At 45.8% G+C, this 8335-nt stretch overlaps 1 long non-coding RNA gene and 1 pseudogene across 1 annotated transcript; one reads left to right on the top strand and one right to left on the bottom strand.

Moving 5' to 3' along the window:
• Positions 1 to 246: 246 nt before the first annotated feature.
• On the top strand, positions 247 to 4372 carry LOC129146038 (uncharacterized). Its single transcript, XR_008552351.1, has 3 exons — positions 247 to 966; positions 2625 to 2765; positions 4087 to 4372. It is a non-coding gene; the product is annotated as an uncharacterized LOC129146038 (long non-coding RNA).
• Positions 4373 to 6916: 2544 nt separating this feature from the next.
• On the bottom strand, positions 6917 to 7855 carry LOC119247075 (CUE domain-containing protein 2-like; annotated as a pseudogene).
• Between the last annotated feature and the right edge of the window lie 480 nt (positions 7856 to 8335).

The following is an 8335-nucleotide window of genomic DNA, read 5'->3' as shown; positions in this document are numbered from 1 at the left end:
GCGAGGCGGGAGGCGGGGCGGCGCAGCTCTAGGTTCGTAAAGCAGCGCGAGGCGGTGGCGCGGCGTCCGACGGGAAGCCCGGCGCGACATGTGGCTGAGGGGGTGGGGCCTGGGGTGTCGCGAAACCCCACACGCTTTACGTAGAGCTACGCGCGGACGCGGGGCCCGCCTGGGCCCGGGGCGGGGGCGCCGGGTCCCTGGACTTCCGGCCCGGGGCTGAGCGGAAGGGGCGGGGCGCGCCCGCGGTTCCACGTCTGTGGCACCGAACGCGGGGTGCTGGAACCCGAACGGCGGGCCACAATGCGCTTTCTGAAGCCAAGATTCGGAGCTGGTGTTTAAATCGCGTTTTGTTCGGGCGGAGCAAGCCCGCTCGCCTGCGGCAGGCTGGCTTTTATTGGGGCTGTTTCGAACGCATGAGAAAGTAACCTACTGAGCATTTATTTGCCAGGGGTTTTGTTACCTCATCGAATTTTTAATGTTTTTGACTCGGTTCAGTGAAAATCAGGCCCTTATGGCCCTACGTGCTAGCCTGTTCCTCTGGCCAATGGTGCTTTTTGTCATGGTATTTAGCCAATGTTAGGTTTTATAGGGTTTTCATGGAGGCACCGGTTTGGCATTTTCGGGTACAACAGAATTGTCCCAAAAGAGGTTATAGTCAAGTGAGGGAAAGACAGTAAGCTGTAAATACACACAGTACTAGAAACGATAAAGACTTCGCAGGTAATTAAGGTGATTTGATAAAGGGTAGTTAGGTGCAACTTTTTGATTGCCTGGTTTGGGAAGATTAAGGAAGTGGCATTTAAACAGATTCGAATTGCAGACAGCTCGTTCTATGAACTTCTTTATGAGCTGTGGAAGACAGCAGAAGAACGTCTACATAAAAAGCTGCAAGGCAGGAATATCTGCGTACTGAGGAATTTAAAGACTAGTAGCTAGACTATGGTGGGGGACAGGGGTGAATACAAGGTGAGTTTGAGAGAGGTAGGGGTTGGGTCATGTGAGGCTTGAAGCCACATTTAGGAGTTTGGATTTTACTCCAATTTGCCTGGAAAAGCGTGGAATGATTTTATGCAAGGGAATGTCATGATCTGAAAATGAAATTTTGAAAAGGGTTGTTCTGTATCTCTTGTCGTGGGTGGTGGTTCCATGAGTCTGTGTGTAAACATTCAGATAGTACATTTAAGATTTGTGCACTTTAATGTATAAAGACACACTTTAATAAAAACCAAAATTGTGGTGATGGTGCATGGGTGTATTGGGGAAGGAAATTCTATAGGGACTAAACCTGAGGGAGGGAGGAAACAAATATTGTTTAAAAATGATCAATGATGTAAAAAGAAAATAGCATTAAAACTAAATTTTAAAAAAACCACCAAAATTACTTAGGTTACTGAGTAGAGGATGGATTATACTAATCTGCTAAAGGATGAGAAAGACCAGTTAACAGGTGGTTATTGTCAGGGCCCAGTTATAATTTTTCTAGGCATTATGCCTTCATAGACCCATTTCTCTCTAAAAACGGTATCAAAAGTTTTATGACTGTGCTGGTACAGAGGTGAACATACTATTATACCTTAAAGCATTTTGTTTGATCTAAATGTTTTCTTATAATTTTAAAATAGATTAAAATGCTTTGTGGCCTCTAAAAGAATAGCAGGACCCAGGAACCATACCTGCTTACCTGCTGGCTAAATCAGCCCCGGCTGCTGTAATCCTGATGAGAGAGGATGGTGATTTGGACAAGAGTATAGAAATGGAAAGGGACTTACAGAGATATATTTTGGAAGTAGACTCGATGATTGATCTGTCTATTGCCAGGTGTCACAAGTGACGCTGCTGAGGGGAGCAGCGGGTGAGACAGGAGAGGTCTGCTGCACCCTATGTGGGTCAGCTCCCTGGCCAGGGATTGAACTCGTGCTGCAGTGGCTGCAGATTGCTTCATATTGCTGATTGCAACAGGGTGGTCCCCAGGAAAGGGGGAGTTTCCCTGTTGCACTTGCACCACCAGGGAGGACTGAAGCTGGGTTTTTCTACTGTTACCCACTGTTCTCGTCACTTAGAGTAATCCGTTCCTTTTCAGTTGTATTAAGTCCTTTGCAGGAGAAGCCCTAACTACTTCAAGACATTGTCCCAAGACAATGTTTTTGGTCTAGTTTCACATTTAGTTACAGACTTGGTCTATTTCATCCTTCTGATTAGATTATAAACATCAGAGTGCTTTTTTATACATGTTTGTTTTTTCCTCTCTCCAAAACCTTGTACCCTGAAAATGATGAAGATTTCTGTTTGAGGGGTGTGGGTGGACTATTCTGGCCCAAATCCAATCTCTACCACCAAGGACGCCAGAGTGTTGGAGATTGTTAGTCAAAGGCGGGACTGGTGTGGACTTTGACTAGAGATTTGCCATACAGTGTTTGAGATCCGAACCCACCCCTGGACCCACACAGGAGCACAATCTGGGGTCGCTCCTTAGGCCAGGCTTCACAGTAGCATGTGTAAGCTACCCTCTTTTTATCCTCACTTACCAGTTCAGACTCTTTAATGCTTAAATGCTTTTGAGAAACAACTAACGGCCCTGTCCCTTGGAGTTTACAAATTTATGCTTTAATTGTGTGCCCTTGCAGGTGTTGAAAAGAGAATAATTCACCTGATTATGATTTTTCTTGTTTGTGGATAAATGAAAAATAAATAGTGAAATACTCTTCATAGACACATCAAAGGCAAGTGCAACAGGGGAAAGGAGCTCAGGATGAACTCATCACCAGGTGAGTTACTCTCTTTCCCACCGTGACCTTGCCTTGCCTGTGATGGTTTCCTCTTCTTTCTCCGTCCTTATCCAAGTCCTGCCCATCCTTCAAGGAGCACCTAAGATGACTCCTCCTCTAGGAAACCTTCCTGGATGACTCTGGATTCATCATAGCCTGCTTGAATACCAGAGTTAATAACCTCTGCCACACAGTTTAGAGCCTAATGGAGCACTTCAACACTTGATTGCCTTTTTCTGTAGATTTCTACTTAAATTCTAAGTCCTTTGAATAATCATAATCACAGCAATAAAACAGCTAATGCTTATAAGCATTTATTTTGAACTTGGAACCATGATAATATGTCTAATGATTTTATCTAATTTCATCCAGCCAGCAGCCCTATGGAGAAGTACAATTATTATTGCCATTTCACAGATGAGAAAACTGTGTTATAGGATAATTTTCAAGTAGGTAAAATAATGACTCTCACATACACATAGAGTGAACGTGCAGCCAAGGTTGTGTTTAACTGAGGAGGGTGTCTGCACTTTGTTAAAACCAGCTGAAAGGCGAAGTGAAGAGCACACGTTCAAGGCAACCAGGAATGCGTCAAATGGTGAATAGCCTGCAAGGCCTGGGCTGTAATATTTGGAATTATCTTTTCTAGTGGACAGAAACTCAGTTTATTTCACTCCACAAAGCTGATTTGCATTTCTGTGAACAAAAATCACTTGCATGACTGCCAGGTTTTCCAACTTGCAGAGCTGTAAATGAGTCTAGTGAGCAGGTTTCACGGAACACATGGACTATCTTTTCATACGGAACAGCGGTTGATGCGAGCTATGCTGGTTTTTGGGCATATCTGGAAATACGATGTTAAATCCCTATTGAGTCTTTAAACTTTTTATGAATTAAAAAAATCAAAGACATAGACTCCCATAGAATCAAATATCACCAAAGGACCCACCCAGACGAAGCCCAGCACCCCTGGCAGGCACCCAGTGATTTTTTGTTCATTTCAGTCTTCGACGATTTTTCTTGCACACACTGTGTCTTGGGGTTTCTTCATACTTCAACACAGTATCTAGTGCATATTAGGCATTCGGTAAGTGCAGGATGGTTGATCGATGGGAATCATTGCATAGTGGATTATTGAAAAACATGATCAAAATTTTTTACAGCTCCTTCCTCAAGAGGTAGACTCTTCTTTCCTAGTCCTTATATGTAGAATTGCCTTGTGACTTGCTTTGGCCAATGAATATGTCAGAAGTGACAATGTGTGACTTCTGGAGAGTAGATTTCCAGAGTGCTTACAGCACTTGGGACCTGCCGTTACCAGGTTGAGAAATCCAGGCTGTTCAGCTGGAGAGCTGACAGTCCCAGCTCCTGCCTTGTGTGCGAGTGAGGCTATCTTGGGCCATCCTGCACCAGGTGACTGCAGCCACCCGAACAACTTCAGGTGAGACCAGCGGAAGAACTCGCCAAGGCAGGGAAGAATTATGAACTAATAAATGGTTATTGTTGTAAGCCTTTAAGCTTTGGGGTGTTTTGTTATGCAGTGATGGTTAAATGGACACAGTACTGTCTTTGTAGTCACAGAATATAGGTGAGGGCAAGAGACAAGTGGTACTTTTTTGGGGAATAGCCTGGTCCCCGTGATTGAATTTCTTGACTCAGCTGTTCTACACTCCAGCTGGTTGGGGTTCTTGCATTGCTCCTTGAAGGAAGTGGCACTACCTGGATATGAGCTTTGGCACTGAACTCTCTAGGTGCCCATGCAGCAGCCCCTTTGACAGGCTCCTTATCTGCACTGGGTTGGGGACTCAGAGAAATGGGAGTCAACCCTCTTGGAAAGAACCGGTGAGTAAGCAACACCCTTCTAGGAAAGATACATGCGAACACAAATTAAAGTACAAAGTAACCCTATCAACATCTGGTACTTCCTTAACATTTTTACTTTCCAAACACCTTTCTACTTAGTTTATTTGAATCCCAACATAGCCCAGTGAGTAAGGACAGGTGGGGAAGTCAGGAGATTTGCCCAGCTCTGCACAGGAGCTTAATCTGGGCCAGGTCCCCGGCCTTTTGCTGAGGCGCCCAGTGGCTGAGTACTGGGGACTGCCGTCAGCAAGTTCCATGTGCAGCCCTTCCTCTCCCATGGCCCTCAGTCCAGGATGCACACTCAGTTCACACATGAGGGCTCAGGATGGTGTCAGGCTGGCAGCGTGGTGTCAAGAGAAAGATCTAGTATCAGTTCGTTTAGCTCAATGAGTGTGTGACCTCATGCAGCCACTTAACCACTCTCGGCCTCAGTGTCCTCATCTGTAAAATGGGATTACAATTATATGTACCTATACATTAAAAAAAAACAAACCTATTATTTAAAAAAGTGTAAATAAGGGTTGTATCTGGAGTGAGATATGGGACTGGGCATCAGGGATAGGAGGAAGACTGACTTTTCATTGTATATCTTTTGTACTATTCAATTTTGTAATTGTGATGATTTATTTTATGTGTCCACTTGGCTAAGAGATGCTCAGATAATTGGTGGTTTCTGTGTGTTTGAGATTAGCCTTTGAATCAGCGCACTGCGTAAAGAAGATTGCCCTCATTAGTGGGAGAGGACATTATCCAATCTGATTAGGTCCTGAATAGAACAAAAGTTGGAGGAAGGACGAATTCACTCTCTCTGCTTAGGCTGAGACATCCATTTTCTCCAGTCCTCTGACAATAGTGGTTCCTGATTCTTGGACTTTTGAATTCAGACCAGGAGTTACAGGATTGGGCCCCTCATCTCAAACCTTTGGACTCAGACTGAATGATAGCACTGGCTTTCCTGGTTCGCCAGTGTGTAGATAACAGATTGTGGGACTTCCTGGCCTCTGTAACTGCAGGAACCAATTCTGATAATAAATCTTCTTTTATGTATGTTTTATGTATCATATTCTGTTTTTCAGGAGAGCTGACTAATACAGTTATGTAGGGCAAGCATTGTTCTTTCAATAGCCACACTAATTAACCAAGAAATAAATGATTGATTCATAGCAATTCTTTAGCCAATAATCATATCCATCAACAGAATGAAAAGGCAACCTACTGAATGGGAGAGATTTGCAAGTCATATATCTGATAAGGGGTTAATATCCAAAATACATAGCTCATACACTTTAGTAGTTAAAAAAAAAAAAAAACCTGTTTGAAAAATGGGCATAGGATCTGAACAGATGTTTTTCTAAAGAAGACAAAGTGTCCAAGGGGGGGGGCCTCCCTGGTGGTGCAGGGGTTAAAAACAGCGCTATCAAGCTAGCACCAGCCACTGCAGCATGAGTTCAATCCCCAGCCAGGGAGCTACCCACATGGTGCAGCAGACCTCTCCTGTCTCACCCACTGCTCCCCTCAGCAGTGTTCTTCAGTCAGTCTGCCTGTTCTGTTCTCCACTCTGTCTCTGGTGAATCTTCTCACCCCCTGCACCTCTGACCTGTACCCCACTTCTTGTATGCATAAATAAAAAAATCTTTAAAAAACAAACAGGGCCTCCCTGGTGGCACAAGGGCTTAAAGCACCGCACTATGAAGCAATCCACAGCCTTAGCAGCATGAGTTCGATCCCCGGCCAGCCAGGGAGCAACCCACATGGTGCGGCAGACCTCTCCTGTCTCCTGCTGCTCCTCTCAGCAGTGTATTTCAGTCAATCTGCCTGTTCTGTTCCCTACTCTGGTGAATGCTCTCACCCCCCACATCTCTGGCCTGCACCCCAGCTCTTGTATGCATAAATAAATAAATCTTAAAAAGCAAACAACAACAAAAATAAAATGGCCAAGAGGTAGATGAAAAGATGTGCACCATCACTCATCATCAGGACAATGCAAATCCAAACCTCATACCTGTTAGAATGGCTATCTATTATCAAATAGGCAAGAAATGACCAGTGTGGGATGTGGAGAAAAATGGAACCATTGTGCACTGTTGGTTGGGATTTATTTGGTGTAGCCACTATGGAAAAGTGTGGAGGTTCTTCAGAAAATTAAAAATAGAACTACCGTATGATTCAGCAGTTCCATTTCTGAATATTTATTTGAAGAAAGCAAAAGCACCGAGTTGAAAAGATATCTGCACCCCCATGTTCCTTACAGCATTATTTGCAATAACCATGACATGGAAACCGTATGTAGGGATATAGCTACCGCTTCCATGGTCCGGGAATCTTCTGATCCCTTGTGCTCCCCACCATCCTATACTTCTGCGAGATGAAGGACTTCAGCGCATCCTTTTGGGGGCCTCTGAGGTGCTGAGGCAGGGCCGGGTTGGAGCCATCTCAGGCTGGCAGCCCCTCCTCCTTCACCTCTCCTTCCAAGGCCCCCAAAGCTAGGGCCAGCATCCATGGAGCCTGCTCCCCTGAACAGATAGGGACGCCCTCCAGGAAACCTGCGGTCCTGGTGGTAGCGCCTCCTCAGTGCCGGCTGCCTCATCTTGGATGCCCCAGCAGCAGCAGAAGACCTAATTTCTTCTTTAGACCTTCCAGGCCTCTGCAGGGGCTCTGCGGAGATGGGCACCTGACCTTGGACCTCTGAGCTCTGTCACTGCATGTCTTCTTTGTTCCTGGCACCACTCAGATGCCCTGAGAGCTTCTGCATCATGTCCCCTATTGTGCCTCTTGGGATGTGTGCAAAACCAGGCACACAGGCTCCTGTTACCTCAGTAAGGCCTCCATATGGAAGTTCCCCTCTGACAGCAGAGGGGCCGAGTCTTCCAGGACCTGGAGCACATAGGAGAAGATGATCTCACCTAGCCTGCGAGGTCAGCCTCTGAGAGGGGCACCCTGACACAGAACTAGGTGGAGGCCAGAGGTTTGCGGGGAGGGTAAGAGGATTCACCAGAGACAGAGTGGGGAGCAGAACAGGCGGATTGACTGAAATACACTGCCGAGGGGAGCAGCGGGCGAGATAGGAGGGCGGCCTCACAATCCCGCCCGCTGCACCCTCTCTCTTTTGCTCTACTAGGTGTCGCTGGCAACTTGTCCCTCGAGGTGCGTTTCTCCTCCTCCAGCCTTACCAACTCGGTTTTCCTTTTTGAAACACGTCTGTGGGGCGGGCTGACAGCTTGTGACATGACTGATAAACCTGTTCAAACCCAAGTCTGGTCTGACTTCCCATTCTGCCAGTCGGCCTAGCTCTAAAACCTATTTTCTTGTTCTAATGTAGGGCCACTGCTGCCTTCCTGAATTGGGAAGCTTAGGCGAAATGTGTTTCACATTTGAAGCACAGTACCCACATAGTACCCTCAAAGAGTGGTAACTTCATACAAAATAGCTGAAAAACTGCAAAGCGTTTTACAAATATTAGGATAAAGATTCCATCTTCTAAATGCATTTATTGATTCTGATTTATGTTCTAAGTAAGGTCAGAGTAAGAAATGTGGGAGCCCAGAAGTTGAGGGCTGAGGGGTTGGGAGTGAGATGAGAACTGAGTCTACTGGGTCCTGTGCTTACTGGGGAGGGGGAGGGGAGGGCCGCAGTCATCCCAAGTGCCTAGAATGGCTCTGTGTGAGGCAGGTCAGTTCTATAGAGTTTAGCAAGTTAAGTTTGCTACC

Source organism: Talpa occidentalis, unplaced genomic scaffold (genome assembly GCF_014898055.3).
Source record: "Talpa occidentalis isolate TD23 unplaced genomic scaffold, MPIMG_talOcc4v2.1 talOcc4.16, whole genome shotgun sequence".
NCBI lineage: Eukaryota > Metazoa > Chordata > Mammalia > Eulipotyphla > Talpidae > Talpa > Talpa occidentalis.
This window is presented reverse-complemented; position numbering and strand designations above follow the sequence as displayed.